Source organism: Aquarana catesbeiana, linkage group LG01 (assembly GCF_042186555.1).
Source record: "Aquarana catesbeiana isolate 2022-GZ linkage group LG01, ASM4218655v1, whole genome shotgun sequence".
Classification (NCBI taxonomy): Eukaryota; Metazoa; Chordata; class Amphibia; order Anura; family Ranidae; genus Aquarana; species Aquarana catesbeiana.
The window spans coordinates 597413369-597433102 of NC_133324.1; the positions used below are offsets into that span (position 1 = coordinate 597413369).

A 19734-nucleotide genomic window follows, 5' to 3' on the forward strand; every position below is an offset into this window, starting at 1 on the left:
ACATGCATTTGCCTCATTTTCTGAAAGTGCACCAAAAGTCCATGCCATATCTTTGGTGCACTTTCAGAAAACTTGGAAAAAACACACAACCTAATAAAAGTAATTGGGCTAAAAAATAGGATAAAACGCCCTGAAACTGCGCATATACTCACGCTGTGGCCAAAACGCAGTGCACCAGTGTGAACCCAGCCTAAGTCTGTTGTTTTTCAAAAGAACAAGCTGCCCTGCAGATATAGCAGTTAGAGGGTTAAGAAAAAGCATTTACCACTGATGGGAGTGCTTACAATTGGAATCACTGTTCTTGGCTCCACAAAAATTAACATGTTTTAAAAATCAGGTGCAATATACACACTGAAGGATAGGATCTATCTATCTATTTTTCCAAGCACAGAAGAATGTGCAGGGGCCTCCATTTAAAAGTGTTGTAGTGTGGGTGGCATCTCATGTGTATTATGTGGCAATCTTCCTTATTTAGCAGACAGCAAAAATATGCAGAAGTTTATAACACAAAATAGTTTTTAAACTTGGCTTAAAGGAAACAGCACTTTGTGCCATCCCGACTTGGATCATATAATTTGGCACAGACATGATTGCAACATGCAAAACATTTTCCATGCCAGCCTCACGTAAAGGGATATTTGCATACTGTGTACAGGGAAGTGACCGTGATGTTTCCAAGTCAGGCAATTGCTAATTGCAAGCAGATGTGGTATACAAATTAGTGTTTTTGTAACTTCCTTTGGTCTCCATCTATCTTCATGTAAATGATGTAGACCATATTTTCTGTTTAGCAAGCAGTCACCTTCAAATTGTCATCTTTGCCTAGGGAAGACTTAAAATTAAAATAAAAAGCTTAAAAAAAAACAAACATACGTATAGAGATATATATATATTCCTAACTAAACCACTGTATGCTCAACCACCTGTGCAGAATATTCAAAGCAATCCTCTATATATCCATGTATACCCTGCAATACTCACTTTAGTCATTCATGAAATGAGATGTGCATTACAATAACATATTCATATTTCCCCCCCCTCCCCATAAACTGAACAGCCCAGGGACGTTTATGAGATCAGGGATGCCACTTGAGCCATTCCCGGTACTTATTAGAGTGAAACTAATCATTGACCGAATCTGCATTAGTGGACAGGGATTCCGTCCAAATATCCCATATTTTGTGGAATTTTTTGCCACAGCCACGTGACAGGTAAGTAGCTTTGATTATTAGTGTGTAGTTGTTGACCGAGCCTGGGTATGCCCAATAGGCTCTGTTTTGATTTGTATTTACCTTGAAATTACAATAAAAACTACTTTAAAAAAAAAAAAAAAAAAAGTAAAACGCTGAGAGGATGTAATAATAAAAAAAATTTCTGCTTTCCCGAAATGCCTTTATTTATTTTATATCCACTTAAGGCCCGCCACCACCACAGCAATGGTGGGGTGCTGTGTGTACATTAATGAGGAAAAAAAATTAACTTAAAGTGGTGTTCCGGCCGAAATTATACTTTCTAAATAAAAATACCCCTATAATACACAAGCTTAATGTATTCTAGTAAAGTTAGTCTGCAGTAAAAGATTCTCATTCTCCCTCTTAACTGTGTGAGAAAAACATGGGATTATGGGTAAATCTTATACCCTTAAACCCATGTTTTTTCCTTGAAGTTAAGAGGACTGGGCTGGAAGGGAGCATTTGTCTTTTAGACACATGCCCCTTCTATGACACTGCAGTGAGAGGAGAGCCTTCACTGTAGCATTTTTATTGGACGGCTTGGGCCAATGGTAATTTACCACTGGCCCAAGGCTCCAAGCTGTCCATTGAGCTCAGTGCCTCTGACAAGAAGTGAGAGGCACTGTGAGCTCATCCTGTCAGTCTGCTGCAAACAGCTTATGCTAGCTTGTATTTAAACTGGCAACTCTGTATGTAGCTTCTGACAGGCTGCACAAGGAGCCCCATAGCTCCGGAATAATCACAGGACCCCCAGTGGTGAGGTAGGGCTTTGGCTACCTATCCCCCCCCCCAAATTTGGGGTCTCTGTAACCCCAGGTCGCTGGGCTACGACCCTCGAAGCTTGATCGTTTTTTCTTTGGTTTTGTTTTTTTATGTTCATGGCACCTACCTGCCTCCCCTGTCTGCACGTCCCTGGTGTTAACCCCTTCCCTGCCAGTGTCATTTATACAGTGATCAGTGGATATTTTTAGCTCTGATCACTGTAATAATGTCATTGGTCCCAAAAAAAGTGTCAAAAGTGTCCGATCTGTCTGCCGCAATGTTGCAGTCTCACTAAAAATCGCTGACCACCGCCATTACTAGTAAAAAAAATTATTATTAATAATAATAATGCCTAAATCTATCCCCTATTTTGTAGACACTATAACTTTTGCTCAAACCAATCAATATACGCTTATTGTGATTTTTTTACCAAAAACATGTAGCAAAATACATATTGGCCTAAACTGATGAATAATTTGTTTTTGTACATTTTTTTATTGGATTTGTATTATAGCAAAAAGTAAAAAAATATTGTTTTTTTTTTCAAAATTGTCGGTCTTTTTTTGTTTATGGCGCAAAAAAGAAAAACCACAGAGGTGATCAAATACCACCAAAAGAAAGCTCTATTTGTGGGGAAAAAAAGGAAAACAATTTTATTTGGGTACAGCATCGCACAACCGCACAATTGTCAGTTAAATTAACGCAGTGCCGTAATGCAAAAAAGGGTCTGGTCATTAAGAGGGTAAATCCGTCCGGAGCTGAAGTGGATATTCTAAGCAGTGAAACGTGAAGGCAGTCATTTTAATAATTATCCTTCATATTTTAAATCAGCCTTTCCCAACCTTTTTAACAAAGAAGAACCCTAAATATGTTTAGGTCTCTCGGCAGGTTAGTCACACCGCAATGGTGGTCAATGAGAAATGGTGCCCTTACTCTGGTGGTCAGTGGAAAGAATGCAACTTACATTGGTGGTCAGTGGAAGAAATTTTTTTTTTTTGCCTAAGAAAAGAGAGAAGAAGCTCCACTAGTCCCATGCCACTGGCTCTGACAAGCAGCATTGGTGCCAGACTTATGTAGATACCATCAGGTGAGAGTACAATTCACCACTGCTCAAAGAAACCCTAGTAACCTCTAAATAGGGTAAATTCTGCACCCTTTAAGTGCCAAGTAAGCATTGACCACATGGTCTCTTGAACCTAATATTAACCACCATTAACCACCACAAGAATTTACCCCCTTCCTGCCCAGAGCACTTTTTGCGATTCGGCACTGCGTCGTTTTAATTGACAATTGCGCGATCGTGCGATGTTGCACCCAAACAAAATTGACGTCCTTTTTTTCCCAAAAATAGAGCTTTATTTTGGTGGTATTTGATCGCCTCTGCGTTTTTTATTTTTTGCCCTATAAACAAAAAAAGAGCGACAATTTTGAAAAAAACGCATTATTTTGTACTTTTTGCTATAATAAATATCCCCATTTTTTTTAAAAAAAGGCAAATTTTTTCTCAGTTTAGACCGATATGTATTCTTCTACATGTTTTTGGTAAAAGAAAATCGCAATAAGCGTATATTGATTGGTTTGCGCAAAAGTTATAGCGTCTACAAAATAGGGGAAAGATTTTTATTATTATTTTTTTTTTACTAGTAATGGCGGCGATCTGCAATTTTTATCATGACTGCGACATTATCGCAGGCACATTGGACAATTTTGACACATTTTTGGGACCATTGGCATTAATACAGCGATCAATGCTATAAAAATGCATTGATTACTGTAAAAATGTAAAATGTCACTGGCAGTGAAGGGGTTAACACTAGGGGGCGATCCAGGGGTTAACTATGTTCCCTGGGAGGTGATTCTAACTGAAGGGGGAGGGGACTGACTAGAGGAAGTAACGGATCGTGGTTCCTAGCTAATAGGAACACATGATCTGTCACTCCTGTCAGAACAGAACAGGGAAGTGTGTGTTTACACGCACTCATCCCTGTTCTGTCTCTCCTGCTCATGATCGCTCGTGGCCGGCGGTCATTGCGACCGTCAGCCACGAGCATCGGCACCCCCACTGTGCAGTAGGTGGGTGCATGTGCCTGCTATCCCGACCCTGCGAGCCGACGTATAGCTACGACGGCTCGCGCAGGGGAGCCAACCTATCGCAGTATAACTGCGGCGGTTGGTCGGGAAGCGGTTAAAAACCCCATATTAAGTGAGACTATATCACAAATATATCAGCACTGTGAATATATTTTACTTAGGAAAATACCATAATTTAGGAATGGAAAGTAAAAGGTGAACTTTTTGAGTTTTTAATTTAGATACATTTTAAAGAGAGTGTGAATATATAAATAAATATGGCTTTCAACTTTGGTCTCTTAATAGATATTTTAAAATTTTAATATTTTAAAATGAATTTCAGGAGACAGAGTCAGTACATGAATCATTGCTGGCAATGTACCATGGAATATGTAGTCCTTAGAAAGTAAACGGCAGATAAGAAGCCGGAAAAAAATGCAAGGAATCCAGGAAGTTGTGGAAAGAGATGACCAGCAGACACGCAGCACTCCATGAACATGAAAGGAGATTTTTTAAGTAAGCTTATATTGGATTGTCAAAAATAACTATTGTTTGTATTGTTATTACAATTCTGAGGTCATCAAATGTGCATGCCGTGACCATATATTTTCTTTGACTTATCCATTTAAAGGTTTCTTTTCTTTTTTTTTAGAAAGAAGGAAGGCAGGTGAATACTACCACCACAAAAGATTATTGTGCACAATGTTATGTTGGGACTTATGGGTCATGGGATATTGCCAAAGCAATGTTAACCTGCTATTAGATGTTCAGCAATGCAGTTTTATCTACTGAATGGTGACTCTCTCGAGATTTCGAGGGTTCAACGAACAATGTTTTGACAAAACTAACAGGTTAATGGCATTTGGATATGGAACTGGCTGCTCAATTTACTACAGGAAATAAATTAGGTACCCCCAGGTGGGCTGAAATTTCACCTCAGGGTTAAATTCTTGACTTATAGCCAGGATGTTAACAGATAGGAGTCAGTCACTTTTGAAAGTTAATGAGGTTAATTCAGCCAAAGGAAAGATCAATATGCAGACTCCAGAAATCTACCTACAGCCAACAAAAGCACCTTTAAACAAGACTGACACTGTATTCTCATAACTGCAAAAACAGTAGCTGCACTCAACTTACTGGATAAGCAACCAGACTTTCAGTGTGGTCCAAGCTTATACCCAGCGCTTATACCCAGCTTCTCCAAACAGTAGGGGAATTTCACCCCTGATGCTCCTATCCACAATCCATCTTCAGTCCTCCTGGGCAACACCTCTGGCCAAGCAGTGCAAGCTTCATGCCCCAGGCTTGGGCCTACCTTTCCCCAGCACATGTGTCCCCCCCCCACACACAAACATCCTGCCCAGCTGAAAACTGGGAGGTAAGAGAGGTTCCAGGAAGGTCCCCCAAATATTTTTAACCTGTCTCCAGCATGCACCACTGGCAATAAACCTCCCAGTGGTTGGCCAGGGCATTTTAATATTCATAACCCAGGCTACTGAATCTTCCCATACCTTTGCCTGGGACACTCCCCAGTAGCAGGCAGAATTAAATGATAACCTGAAGTTAGGGGAAAACCTGTAAAAAACAGAACTATTCATTCAGATTAAGACTCACTAAAGCCCAGCAGTACTAAATTTAAAATAGAGACACTACAGCTCATGGCAGGGTGCCTATAACTCATTTACCATTCATGAATTTAATGCAGGTAGTTGCCAGAATTTGAAAATATGCAGGACCCTCCTGGACACTTTATAAATGTAGGTACTGTGATGCAAACAGCATGCAGCAGAAATGTATCGCTACCAAAATCATTAATGTATTTTATGAGGATGAGGTTCTATAGAATCTGAACTTCTAAGACTTCATGCCATCTGTCACAAGGGAAAAAGGTCATACAGAATGCCATGAATCACAGAGGTAAAGCCATAGAGAATGTCAGTAGTCACATGGATAAAGCCACACAGAATGCCTTCAGTAAAAGGGGTAGAACTACGTGGAATGCAAGAAAGACCAAACATAATTTTATCAATAAGAGGGGAAAAGCCACACAGAATGCCATCAGTAACAAGGGTAAATCTGCACCAAACATCATAAGTATCAGAGGAAAACCCACAAATATATTATCAATGCCAGGGGAAAAGGAACATGGAATGCCATCAGTAAAAAGGGTAAAGCTACAAAGAACGCCAACAGAGGTTAACCTCCACATACCTATGTCATCAATAACAGGGGTAAATTCACATTCCATCAATCAAGGGGGTAAGGTCACACAAAATGCCATGAGTCATCAATTCAAAGTGACACGGACTACCACCAGACACTGGTGTAAAGCTTTATGGAAAAACATCAATCACAAGGTAAGCCAAGCACATTGCTATTAGTTACAGGAGTAAAATGACACGCAACATCAGTCACACATGTAAAGTCACATGGAACACCACTAGTCATGGAGTTAAGCTACATGGAATAACAACAGTCACAGGGGTAAGGCCACACAGAATGCCATCACAGCCATGAAGTCAAATGTAATGCCATCAATCTCAAGGTAATGCCATGCAGATCACCGTCATTCACATGGCTATTCCCACTGGTTTAATGAACAAAGGCAGTTAGGATAGCTTTAAAGGTTCCAATATTTTTTTAAATATATCTTTGCCTTGCAATGCCTAAAATCAGTGCACATTGTGCAATATATTTATTATGATATTTTATACAATAATTTTATATTAAAATATGGCTATTAAGGTCTAAAACCTAGCAATTGCAGTAGATCTGGGGTAACTCAGATATCTAGGTCACTCCGAGAGAACAGCTAAAACACTTGAGTGTGAGTGTCCCATCTGTTTTTTCCTGTGACCTTGCAATGACTTCTGCTTGGTGAAACAGAATAGTGGTCCAGCTGTATTCATATAGAAAGAAGCCTAATAATGGTTCATCCTTGCAACACAAGTCCTCAGTTGTCACATTTTAATTTCCTTTTCCAGTTAAGTGCAATAAACTGTTTCAATGAGAAATTGATTTTAAAAATAAATGAACCATTTGTGTAGAACTGTAATAAGGATGATGGAGAAAAAGAAGACAATGAAGAAAATGATCATCATTACTTATTACTGCTATTGTTATTTTTTATTGCAGAAATATAGATGGAGGAATTAAAACATTTTGGTAAAATGGACAAGATATTTTATGGATATATGAAAAATTATAAATAAATATAGCCAATTTGCAGTGCAAAAATGCAGCTGGTATGTAGCATACATTATGAGCGTTCTTGTGAGCCCAACCTGTTATCGCTATATGAGAAAGTGAGTGAGAAATCAGATAGTTCAGTGGAAGTAGTTTGTCAAGATTTTTATATAGCAATTGATACTGTACTTCATAAATAAAGAAGGAGAAAGTGGAAAAACAGACTTTAGCGGCTGTCACTGTAACCCCAGTTGCGAATAAAGTACTCAAAAGTGTATAAAGGTATAAAAATGTATTTAAACAACATCATAAAAACATGTCAATCAACCAAAGTTATGTAAACATTGTCCCATATGTACAAATATGGCTGGACAATGAAACCTGTACAGGTGGCCTCTAAGATAGTATATGTATATATATTTGTTACAATCTTCTGTTTAAAGGACAGCCGACGGAATCAGAGTACCAGCACCAATGGATCACTACGTGTTTCACCAATGACTTCCTCAGGAGATCCTATTGGTACTGGGAGATACATTACAATTAGTACATATACTTATATATGTTTCTGTATAACAACATGCACGTTTATATTTATCACATGGTAAGTATAATACAAAATTCATACATCATAATGTGTTGCAGACATCATTGTAATTGAAAATGAGTACATTGAAATACATACCAAGACCAGATATGTAGGAGACATAGAGTATATGATCCACCATGGGGGAGAGAAGGAGGGAAAAGGAGAAGGAGGAGAGCACGCTTGACCAGCTCCAAGGGGAGTATGTAGGGGGCATCAAACAGAAATGTGGACAGCCTCACTAAAGGAGCAGCCTACCAAAGAATAAGCAATTCAAAAGTAATCCAAGAATAAATGCAATGAGTATATATTAAGTTAAATTAATTTAATTCTATTCCATATGATAATGTATGAATTATATGAAATATGTGGAAGATATAATGTGTGAGTAGTAGGGTGAGTAACGGTAAGTAAATATATACACATATGGATATTGATATACCCACATATATATATGTGGGTATATAAATGGGTGTATGCACAACCACCAGTGTGGTGTGTTAGAATGGTCATAATTGTATTGAATTTAATATGTTATGTTGACATAGGGTAAACATGGGTCAGGAAAATGAGGGTCAAAAAAACTTCCCTGTAGACCTCATATGTGTCCATGTACATACATATACATATATATATACACATGCATACATAAATATACATGCATATACACATGAAAAGGCATACACACTTAAAAAAAAAAAAAAAAAAAAAGAATGATGATAATAAACTCACTTGTAGAAGTTAATAAATTGTATATACTGAGTAGAGAGCATTGTGCATATAGCCCAAGCAGGACATATGGTACAATGTATTTCTTTCAGATATTCCCCATTGGGGATAACGACATTGATGTGAGTGCCCTGTGAAAGCAAAAAAGGGAAGGGGACAGTTTCAAAAAGGGGACAGGGTATCATTCTCTTGAGGTTTGAGTATTCCCCAGAGTGTATCTCACAAGAACTGACCTTCTATATGCATCGTATGCTGCCCTGAGTGCCGGTCCTGTGTGCCGATACACACCCCCCACACTCATGTGGAGTGAATGAGACATCCGCACGGACCGTCTCCTTATGCCTCTTATATTTGCTTATCCCTCTTATATGAGATGGCTGACAGTGGTGAGGCCCCTCCCTACATCTGTCGCGCATGAAGTATGGCGGTACGTCTCCGGGCATGCACGGCAAAGGGTGAAAGCCATGCATATCTGGGAATGGCGGAGCAGGTACAGAGAAATGTCCCCCACTGTGTTTCCAGGCAGACCAGCATCTGGCACCGGAAATGTACGTATAATTCGTGTAGAGCGTCCCTCCACAATTAGGGCGGGAGAAGTGCAGGGAAGACACAGTCTCCGTTTTCCATATACTGTACTTCATAAATGTTTAAATCTATAAAATAAGGTCTGTTGGAATTTATGAAACTGTAGTTACATGGATAGGAAACTGGTAACATGAACAGGTCCCCTCCCTATGGAGTGGTGTCCCTTACCTAAATTTAGTGCTACTGGGTTGTAGTCAACCTGAACTCCATTTGATAGTTTTGCTTTCTTCAGAATTTCCCTAAGCTCAGAGTTATAGTTTACTTCTGCCTGCTGTTAAGGAATGTCCCTGGCAATTGTGTAAGAATAAACAATAACCTGAGTTAGGATTATTTATGTCTCTTTGGTCAATGGCTGTAAGGTTTATTGCAGTGGTGCACACTGGAGAAGGATATAAATATTTTGGGTGACCGTGGAAAGTTATTTTGCGTCCCAGCCTCTGCTTGGTGAGGAGATGTGTAGCTGAGGTTCCTGTCCTCTGAGGCTTGCTGGCTGGGGAGGGTATGCTGTGCTTCAGAGAGCCAAAGGCTTGGGGCCTGAGGCTTCCCACTGTCCTTCTGGAGGGTATATCCAGGGAAAATGGAACAGGAACCTGGTTTGGAGCACCATGGGTGACACTTCATCAGCTGAAGAGTGACTGGAAGAGTTGGGTAGAGATTGTGGACATTGCAGGAATTTCTGGTGCCGCATCCAACTAGTACGTGTGCTGTCTCAATGCTATTCTTCAGTCTGGAGAATACACCGTACAAGTCTGGCTCGTTCCTCAGTCTGCAGAATACAGAGTACCAGTCTGGCTTAAAGGTCCTTTTATCTGTATTGACTGTGAGTGGAGGTACTGAGGTCTGGTTTTGTGTATCCTGTGCCTTGACCCCTCTCTCCTGAGAGATAGTTATGCCCGTGCTTGTTTTTTTTTTTTTTTAAATTTATTTTTATTCAAATTTTCCTTATAAGACACAAAGACATAAAGACATATACAAATTGGTTGTCTAGCTTGTACAGGTAATATCGCAAGTACATCAGGTAAAAAAAAAAAAAAAAAAAAAAAAATGAAAGGGAAAGAAAAAGAGAGGAATACATCCATGCAATACAATTTTAACATGTAAGTGAAAAGGGGATTTTTGGAATTTTTGGGCCGCCCCCCCACTGCCCATAAAGGCCTATACCTATTAACTAGGAATTACATTTAATCGTCGATTCTTGGTATCGTAACTGAAGCTAGTCCAACATTAGTAAGCAATGTTCATTTCCTCCAGCCACCCACTCCAAACCTTATTAAATTTCAATTGGCAGCCTCTATTAAGATAGGTATCTTTATATAGTGGAAGATTATCGTTAACCAAACGTTTCCACTGGACATTTGTGGGGGGATAGGGCTTCTTCCATTGAAATGTTATGGTTTTCCTAGCGTAAAATAGAAGCAAGCCAATCATCGTGCGTTTAGCTACAGCAGGAACTAATTTTTTTATAAGGCCCAACATACAAATCTCCATAGACAGTGGTAGATTAGTGGATGCAATTTTATTGATTAGGCCTAGTACCTCCCCCCAGAATTGTTGTATCTTTGGACAATGCCAAAAGATATGGGAAAAATCTCCGGGGGTGTAGCTACATCTCCAACACTTAGGGGAGTGGGCAGGATTTATCAAATGAAGTCTGTGGGGAGTGAAATACGCCCGGTGGACTATTTTAAATTGGACTAACTTGTCACGTATAGAGACTAGCGAACTAAAAGGGAAGTCCCAAACACCATCCCAATCTTCGCCACTCAAAGCTGGAATGTCACGCTGCCAACGGGACAAAAGGCCGTCCAACGGAGGCAAGGACTCATAGATTAAATGCTGATATATGTGAGATATAGGTTTTTTTGTACAACCGGATCTAAGAGTAGTCTCCAGTTTAGACTGTATTAATATACAGGACGAACGTGGGAATTGGGCTTCGAAAGCATGCGAAAGTTGAAGATAACGGAACTGATAGTGCTGCGGAAGATTATACTGGAAGGAAAGCTGACAAAAAGAAAGCAGTGAGGTGCAAGACACCACTTGTGAGATTAATTTTATACCATATCTAGTCCATATCTGGGGGTCAATAGATTTGTAAAAATGTGGTAAATTGGGGTTTAGCCATAGGGGTGTATTAGGGGAAATTCCCATCTGGCTGTGTTTTTCAATAGCCAAGCCCATTTTCCAGGCCCGTAAAGTAGTAAGCATAGACGGAGTTAATAAGTGTGGGGCACATGGGCCTCTGTAAATTAGGTATTGAAGAGATTCCCAGGAGCCTGCCACGGTGGCCTCCAAAGCGGAGGCCACATTGGTTTTATCAGGATTTAGCCACCAGACCACTGTCACCAGCTGTGTCGCCAAAAAGTACTTATAGCAATCCGGAAAGGCCATACCACCCTGCGATAGTGGCCTCATTAATGTAGTTAACTTATATCTCGGTGGTAAGGAGCCCCAGAGAAACTCTGAAAAGCGTTGGTTTAGTTTAGTAAAGAAGGATTTAGGAATCCACTGCGGGGAATGGCGGAATAAATATATGAATTTGGGGATGACCTTCATTTTAAGCAAGTTGACCCTTCCCCATACCGATAGGGGGAGATTATTCCATGCCTTGAGTTTAGCTTTCATATCCCCCACTACCGGATCCAAGTTTAATTTAAGAAAATCTGAGGCTTGTGCAGAGACACAAACCCCAAGATATTTAAAGGAGTCAACCCACTTTAATGGGCTATCTGGAGAGGATGTCAATTTGGCTGCTTGATCTATTGGAAATAGAGTAGATTTTGGCCAGTTTACCCGGAGGCCCGTTACCATGGAGAAAGTGTTGAGGAGTGACAGAGCACCCTGAAGTGATGGACCCGCGTCCCCCAAAAATAAAACCATGTCGTCAGCATACAGGGCTACCCTCTCCTCCAGCATGCCTATCCTAAGCCCCTTAATATGAGGCGATGTACGGAGAGCCTCTGCAACTGGCTCTATAGCTAGAGCAAATAGAGCCGGAGAAAGAGGGCAGCCCTGTCTAGTTCCCCGAAACAGTTGAAATGGAGTTGAGAGTCTGGAGCCCAAACGAATCGATGAGATGGGACACCTATAGATCACCTGCAACCATGATATAAACCGTAGTGGAAAACCCATTCGACGTAGAGTCTCCCACAAAAAGGGCCACTCCACAGTGTCGAATGCCTTTTCTATATCTAGTAGGGCAATAGCTCTGGTACCGGAGTTATTGTGTTGGGCATGAATATTGGTAAAGAGTCTCCTAAGATTAACGTCGGTTGACCTTTTAGGCATAAATCCTGTTTGATCAGAGTCAATAACCGAAGGTAATAATGGATATAGACGGGTAGCCAGCAGTTTGGTTAAGATTTTCAGGTCATTATTCAATAGGGCTATTGGCCTATATGAGGCACATAGCTCTGGGTCCTTAAGGTCCTTATGGATCAAAGTAAGATAGGCCTGGTGCATTGAAAGGGGCAGATCACCCTTGGATAGGCAGAGGGTGTATAATTGGGCCAGGATGGGTGCCAAAAATGCTGCATGTGCCCTATAAAATTCTATAGGAAGACCATCCGGTCCTGGCGCCTTGCCCAAAGGGAAGGACCGTATAATTTTTAAAACCTCTAAGGCCGAAATAGGGCGTACCAACGATTCTCGTTCCTCATTCGACAGCCAGCCAAGTGCTAGTGGATCTAAAAGGTTTTGCAACATCTCTGGCTGGAAGTCGGGGGGAAGAGCAGAGGTATAAAGAGTTTGGTAAAAGGCTTTAAACATTTGTAAGATTTCTACCTGAGAGGTCACCTTATCCCCAGTTGAAGACCGCAGGCCCGAAACCACTGTGGATGGATATTCATGCTGTGCCAACATGGCCAGGAAACGACCATTCTTGTCCCCCTGTTCAAATAGTCGCTGTCTACCTTTATGCATATCCAATCTTGTAACTTCCGTTAAATGTAAATTTAGTGAACTGCGGGCGGCATTTAATGCGTCAAAATGAGCTGATGTAGGATCTGTACTATAGATTAATGTTTGATCCTCTACCATCTGTTGTAACCTGTAAGTTTCCCGGCCCTGCTGTTTCTTGACACTAGCGATAATAGAGATATATTGCCCTCTTGTATAGGCCTTGAAGGTGTCCCAGACCGTCTGTGGGGTCGAGGAGCCTTCATTAAGTTCCCAAAACTCAACTAGTCTGGGTGGGATAGTGTCAGCCACCTCAGGGTGGGAAATCCACTGTGCCCCCAGCCTCCACAGGGCCGCATCTCGGCGTGCAGGCGAGCGAAGCTCGATTACCAGTGGGCTATGATCGGACAACCCACTGGGTAGGTATTTAGCCCCTATTACATCCGTCAACAGGATTGAATTAGAGAAGGCTAGGTCAATCCGTGAGGCAGTCCTATGTGAGGCCGAAAAGCATGAGTATGCCCTAATAGCCGGGTGTTTCCATCTCCATATCTCCTGTAGCCCCATTGCCTGTGCCCATATAGATAGTTCAGAGCTATAGTTTTTTGATGGGACTGGTCTGTCCAAATCTGGGGAGATAGTAGAGTTGAAATCCCCCATCACCAGCAATTTCGCTGGATAAGAAGGAGCTGCTTTTTCCAAAACCTTATATAATAAATCATGTGTAAAAGGTGGAGGAATATAAACATTTATGATTATATATCGCTGAGACCAGTGTGAAAACACCACCATTGCAAACTTGCCCTGGGGGTCCGTGCACACGTCCTCAATAACACAGGGGAATTTCTTGTGTATTAGGATTGAGACCCCTCTAGCATAAGAGGAGTAAGTCGCATGGATGGCCCTCTGAATCCAGGGTTTTTTTAGAGTTAAAACCTTGCTGCCTGTGAGGTGGGTTTCCTGTAGGAGAATAAAATGTGGAGAGTGGGTTTTTAGATATCTCATCAACAGTGCCCGTTTAAATTTAGAATTAAGACCTCTCACATTCCATGAAAGGACCGAAAAGGTTTCAGCTAAGGAAGTGGCCATATAGGTTTAAGAAGCCATGGCCAAGTAAAATGACTAGGGGAACACCATTTGGGGTAACTCACAAGCAGCAAGATTTTTACAATATACCATGTACCAGCAATGTTAATTTTTAAGGCAATTTTTGAAACAAGCTTATACAAACCATGACAAAGACCAACATAAAACAACAAAAAAATATATATACCCAAGCACGAAGTGCTTATCCGACTAAGTCCCATCTCCTCTCAAAAAACAAAAAAAGGAGGAGGAGAGTTGGGATTAGTTTTCTCCCAAAAAAAAAAAGAACACACACGCAAGCTGCAACTGTATTGCAACTATATTGCAGATATACCCCTAAAAGGGGATATCGTACTACTACTACTATTTGTTCAGGCACCCTATAGCCGAACAAATATATAAAAAAGGAAAAAAGGAAAAACCTATCCAATACCTATCCAAAAAAAAAAAAAAAAAAAAGGGACGGGATGGGGAGAAAAGGGCAGGAGGGGGAGAAAAGGGCAGGAGGGGGAGGGAAAAAAAAAAAAAAGAAGAGAAAAAAGGAGACAAAAAAGGAAGCAACAGAGAGTAATTGAGGTGGGGTTGGGTTCTAATTATCTAACTCTTGGCTCTTAGTGTAAGAGATATAGTCCAAGTCCAAGTCCAAGTCCAAAGGGCTGAGCATTCCAACTCCAAATAAAGTACATTTATCTAAGCATTCATTAGGAGACCACAGAATAGCAAGAAAATTTTAGACACTATAGGGGTGCACTATAATGGACTATAGTAGTAAGGATGGTACAAAAAAAAAAAAAAAAAAAAACACATGCGTCACCCACGGCCATCTAACCAGGATATAGCGGCCTCCGGATTGGTGAAAAAGAATGTTCGGTCCCTGTCTGCAACTCGAAGCTTGCTGGGATATAATAAGCTAAATTTAAGACCTTTATCCCTTAGGCGTCTTCTGACCTCTGTAAAGGCCCGGCGTCGCTGCTGGACTTCAGGGGAGTAATCAGGAAACAACATGATTTTTGCATTATTAAACCGCAGTTCTTGTTTATCTCTAGCTGCAGCTAATATCTTATCTCTGTCTCTGAAATTCAAAAGTCTCAATAAAAGAGGCCTGGGAGGATTACCAGGGGCTGGAGGGGTTGGTGGAATCCTATGCGCCCTCTCTACCACGAATGTAGGGGGCATAGCAGGTAAGTCCAACAATGATATAAGAAAGGATTCCACAAACTCAGCTGGTTTATTACCTTCTGTTTTTTCCGGTAGGCCTATGATCCTTAGATTGTTTCTCCTCATGCGATTTTCTGTGTCTATCGACTTATCTTGTAGGGCTTTTACCTGCAGCTGCAAAGCGCGAAGGTTCCTGGAGTCTGCACTGGTAACGTCCTCCAGTTGTGAGATCCGACTCTCAGCCTCTACGAAGCGGGATCTAAATTTGTCCATATCATGCCGAATTAAGCTGATATCTGAAGCCAAATGGTCTATTTTAACCATCACCTTTTCATTTCCAGCTTTAATTGCTGCCAGCAGCTCAGCATGGGAGGCCGCGTGAGAGGCTACAGGTGGAGACGGATCAGGGAGCGTCTGCGTGCTAACTGACATGTTTGGTATGGGAAGCCTCGGAGGCAATATCGCGGCGGCGGCAGCAGGCACAACAACAGCAGCAGGCTTAGCAGGCTTAACAGAGCCAAGAGCAGCAGCAGCAGAGGCAGCAGAGGCGGCAGGGGTGGTGGTGGAGACCGCAGGCACTGTGGAGGACCGGAGCCTACCCGGAGATATGGTGGGACCTCGCGGTGCACCGAAAGCCTTTTTCTTTCCCAGGGTGCCTGTATACGAACGGGTCTGGTGAGAATCGGAACTGAGAGTCGCTGGAAGTCAGAGAGTCAGCCCGGCCAATGCCAGAGAAATTTCAGGATGAATGGTGCTTGTTTTTTAGAGATTAGGTGCAAGTATTCACTGCCCCCTCGCAAACCCACCATGCTAAATGGTGGGTGTGGCCAAATTTGCCAGTAGCAGTAGAGTCTTACAGGGGCAGGATGAAATAAAACCTGGGCCTACTCACTGTATACATAACACAAACATGCCACAGTCCTTGTACCCACACAATATGCTTTCAATTTCTATACCACATGCAAGAGTCTAACAAACATGTACAACACTCAGCCTAATTATTTAAAAAACTGAAACTCCTTCATTACATATGCTTTTTAGCCTACCTTGAAAAAGAACTTCACAAACTAGTCAGTGACTACTTAGCAACCAGCACCTGTTTGATCTGAGACAATAAACACTTTGCAAGGCTCAGGAGTGTATATTGTGTAGGGTTAAGGAGTATTACCCAGGGTGCAGGACTCAGGAGTGGGTAACAAAGACCAGTGTACTATCAGAAATTATCATACCCCCAAACCCTCTCCCCCAGTACAGGGCTCTTCCACTAACCCCTCCTCCCAGTACAGAGATTCTCCCTTAGCCCCAAACCCACCTCCCTTCTAAGTACAGGTTGTAAGAGAGAGGGGCTGCTGTGAATAGGCAGCTGGTACTATTAGGAGAAGTTCTTTCAAATTTAATATTTTATTAATGCCTACAACAGGCAAAAACAGATCAATACAACCAGTATGTATTACGAATAACAATTAAAACAATATATACATATCCATACAAACCTCTGTAAGGGTCTCAGAGGGGGCATAATACAAATTGAGAGTCAAAATGCTACTGTTTGCTACCCAAAAAATAGACAAAAAAGAAAACCCAAATACAAGGCTCGTAGTTGCCCACGTCCATTTTCCCATATTCAAACAATAAACAAACAAACCAAAAAAAATAAATAAATAAAGGGGGGGGGGAGAAGGTTATGGGCAGGGAAGGGATACAAGGGAAAAAGGGGGCTTGCTTATCATTGGCTCAGGATAGCCAAGATGCTCAAGGGGTGTTTAAAATTAACTTCCATTTCCCAGGAGGGCCAAGCCCTCTGCAGACAGGACAAACTGTTTCCACAGCTTCCAAGTTGCAGAGTACTTTTCCTTTTGGTATTGTGTAGTCAATACTAGATCTTCCATTTTACTTATATCATCCACTTTACGTAACCAATCCGCCGCCGGCGACGGCACCTGTTTCTTCTAATGAAGCGAAATGCAGGACTTTGCAGCATTTAGGAGGTGTCTTAAAATAGACTTTTGGTAGTTTTTGGCCAAAATAGTAGACACATGTAAAAGGAAAAAAGCCGGATCACCAGGAATCTTATAGTCTGTGAACTTTTGAGTCACTTCTTGGACCGTCGTCCAAAAATTAGACAATTTTGGACAGGACCAAAATATATGAAGTAGGGTTCCTCTATCCCCCAAACATTGCCAGCATCGGTCAGTAGTGTCAGGGTAGTACCGATGAAGAAGGTGGGGGGTGAGGTACCATCTCGTCAAAATTTTATAATTGGACTCTTGGATTTTGGTACAGACTGAAGACTTTACAGTGAATCTTAATATATGTTGTATTTGGGCAGATGTAAATTTCAGCTGAAGGTCTTGTTCCCACTTATCCAGAAACGGCAGATGTGGCGGAGCCGCTGGGCAGTTCAATAAATAGTACATTTTGGACAGTACTTGTGTCATGACACCTTCCTCGGAGCCGTATTCCTCAAGTTTCGTCAAAGGACGAACAAAGCGCATTGGATCAGGCAAGGTGTCAAAAAAATGTCGCAGCCGAAGTTCCGGCCAGAAGGACAGTGTAAAAGGTCCTGGCTCCGCCATCAATTCCTCTATAGAGGGCCACCTGCCATCTATTAAAAAATGGGATGCCTGAATTTTGCCCAACTGTTGTAGAGTTCTAAATGTATTGGTACAAAGGAAATAATGGGGAGTCTGAAGAAAAAAGGGAAAATTGTTTGCTAACGTGTGAGCCTATATGAAGCTTCGCTCCTATTATAGGGTGACTTTTCAGTGGCGGCTGAAGATGGTCGTAACACCACAAGGTCCTTGAAAGCAAAAGATGTGTCTGCGCTTGTTCTATCTGAGCCCACAATTTAAATTGACTATGAGGACACCAGTCTATGATCCTACTCAAATGGGTCGCTTGATAGTATTTTCGGGTATCTGGGAGAGCTAATCCGCCGTATTGTTTGGGTAGTGACAATAAATGGAAAGGAAGATGTGGTTTCTTATGTGCCCAGACAAACTTAATAAAAAGCGAGTTAACCTGTCTAAAGTAAGTAAGAGGAATCTTAACTGGTAAGGCTTGGAATAAATAGAGGAACTATTTGAAGTTAAAGGTAGATCTAAATATAGATAAGAGAGTAGGGGGTATCCCGATTCCCATTGCCTCTGATTTATGCCAATTTATCATTATATTGGATAAAGATCCGTAGATTTCAAACTCTCATAAGAGATTAGGGAGTGAGACGGCGGGATTTATCAGAGAAAAGAATAAATCGTCTGCATAGGCCGAAATTTTATACTGATTACCTCTGACAGACAGGTACTGTATGTTTGGGTTCAAACGAATTCTGCTCAGGAATGGTTCTAATGACAGTGCGCATAACAAAGGGGAGAACGGACAACCCTGTCTTGTGCAATTTGCTATAGGAAAAAAATCAGACAAAACTCAGTTGACTTTAACCTGGGCTGTAGGTTGAGAATATACTTTAGTGATCCATTTAATAATAGTTTCCCCAAGGCCTAGATGTTGAAGGACCGTAAACATATATTGCCAGCTCACACGATCAAACGCTTTTTCAGCATCCGCACTAAGAAAAACGCAGGGTGTGTTGGAGCTGGCAGCATGCAGTAGGATAAGAACTTTCGTTGTATTATCCCTGGCTTCCCTAGTGGGAATAAAACCCACCTGGTCCAAGTGCACCAGGTCCGGCAAGTGCTCAGCTATACGGGTCGCAAGGATCTTAATGAATAACTTAAGATCAGCATTTAGCAGGGAAATTAGCCTATAGCTGCCGCACAAGGTCGGGTCCTTGCCTTCTTTCGGGATAACAGAAATGCCTTCAAGTTATCTCTAGGTAGAGTTACATCATTACAGAGGCCATTAAACAAATCCACCATATGAGGGCTTATGATAGCAAGCAACGTCCCATAATACTGAAGGGTAAAACCATCTGGGCCCGGGGCTTTACCCGGCTTAGTGGAGCCAGCTGCCAGTTCTAGTTCCTCTAAACTTATTGGCGCGTCCAGATCCACTCTAATCTCCGATGAAATTGTAGGCAGCTGAGAGGAGTGGACATACTCGTCCATTAGACTTTGAGACTTCATGGCATAGGGTAAGTTATAGAGGGATGCATAGAAGTCTCGGAAAACTTCTGATATTCGCGCTGGTAGGGTAATCTTCTGAACATTTGGGGACATGAGAAGTAAATTTAATTGTTTCTCCCTCTCTTTTTTAAGTCTGGACCCATGTTTAATTAAAATGCCTCTAATGACTGTTTTGTGAGCCTCCCATACCATTCCCGGGCTGCTATCTGGAGTTTGGTTCGTCTGAAAGTATAGAGGCAATTCTTTTTTAATTTCTTCAAGTATTTCTGGAAATTGAAGAAGGCTTTCATTTAGCTTCCATACGCGTGATGCCTGAGGAATGACTTGCGACAAAGCATATGTCAATAAAATGGGAGCA

The 19734-nt window shown here is 41.5% G+C and overlaps 1 long non-coding RNA gene across 1 annotated transcript in view; it reads left to right on the forward strand.

Moving 5' to 3' along the window:
* Positions 1 to 7380, forward strand: part of LOC141107569 (uncharacterized) — a 180803-nt gene extending 173423 nt beyond the window's left edge. Inside the window, exon 4 of the long non-coding RNA XR_012235933.1 lies at positions 4408 to 7380. This is a non-coding gene — a long non-coding RNA (uncharacterized lncRNA). The remainder of the gene's footprint in view (positions 1 to 4407) is intronic.
* The last annotated feature ends 12354 nt before the right edge of the window (positions 7381 to 19734 follow it).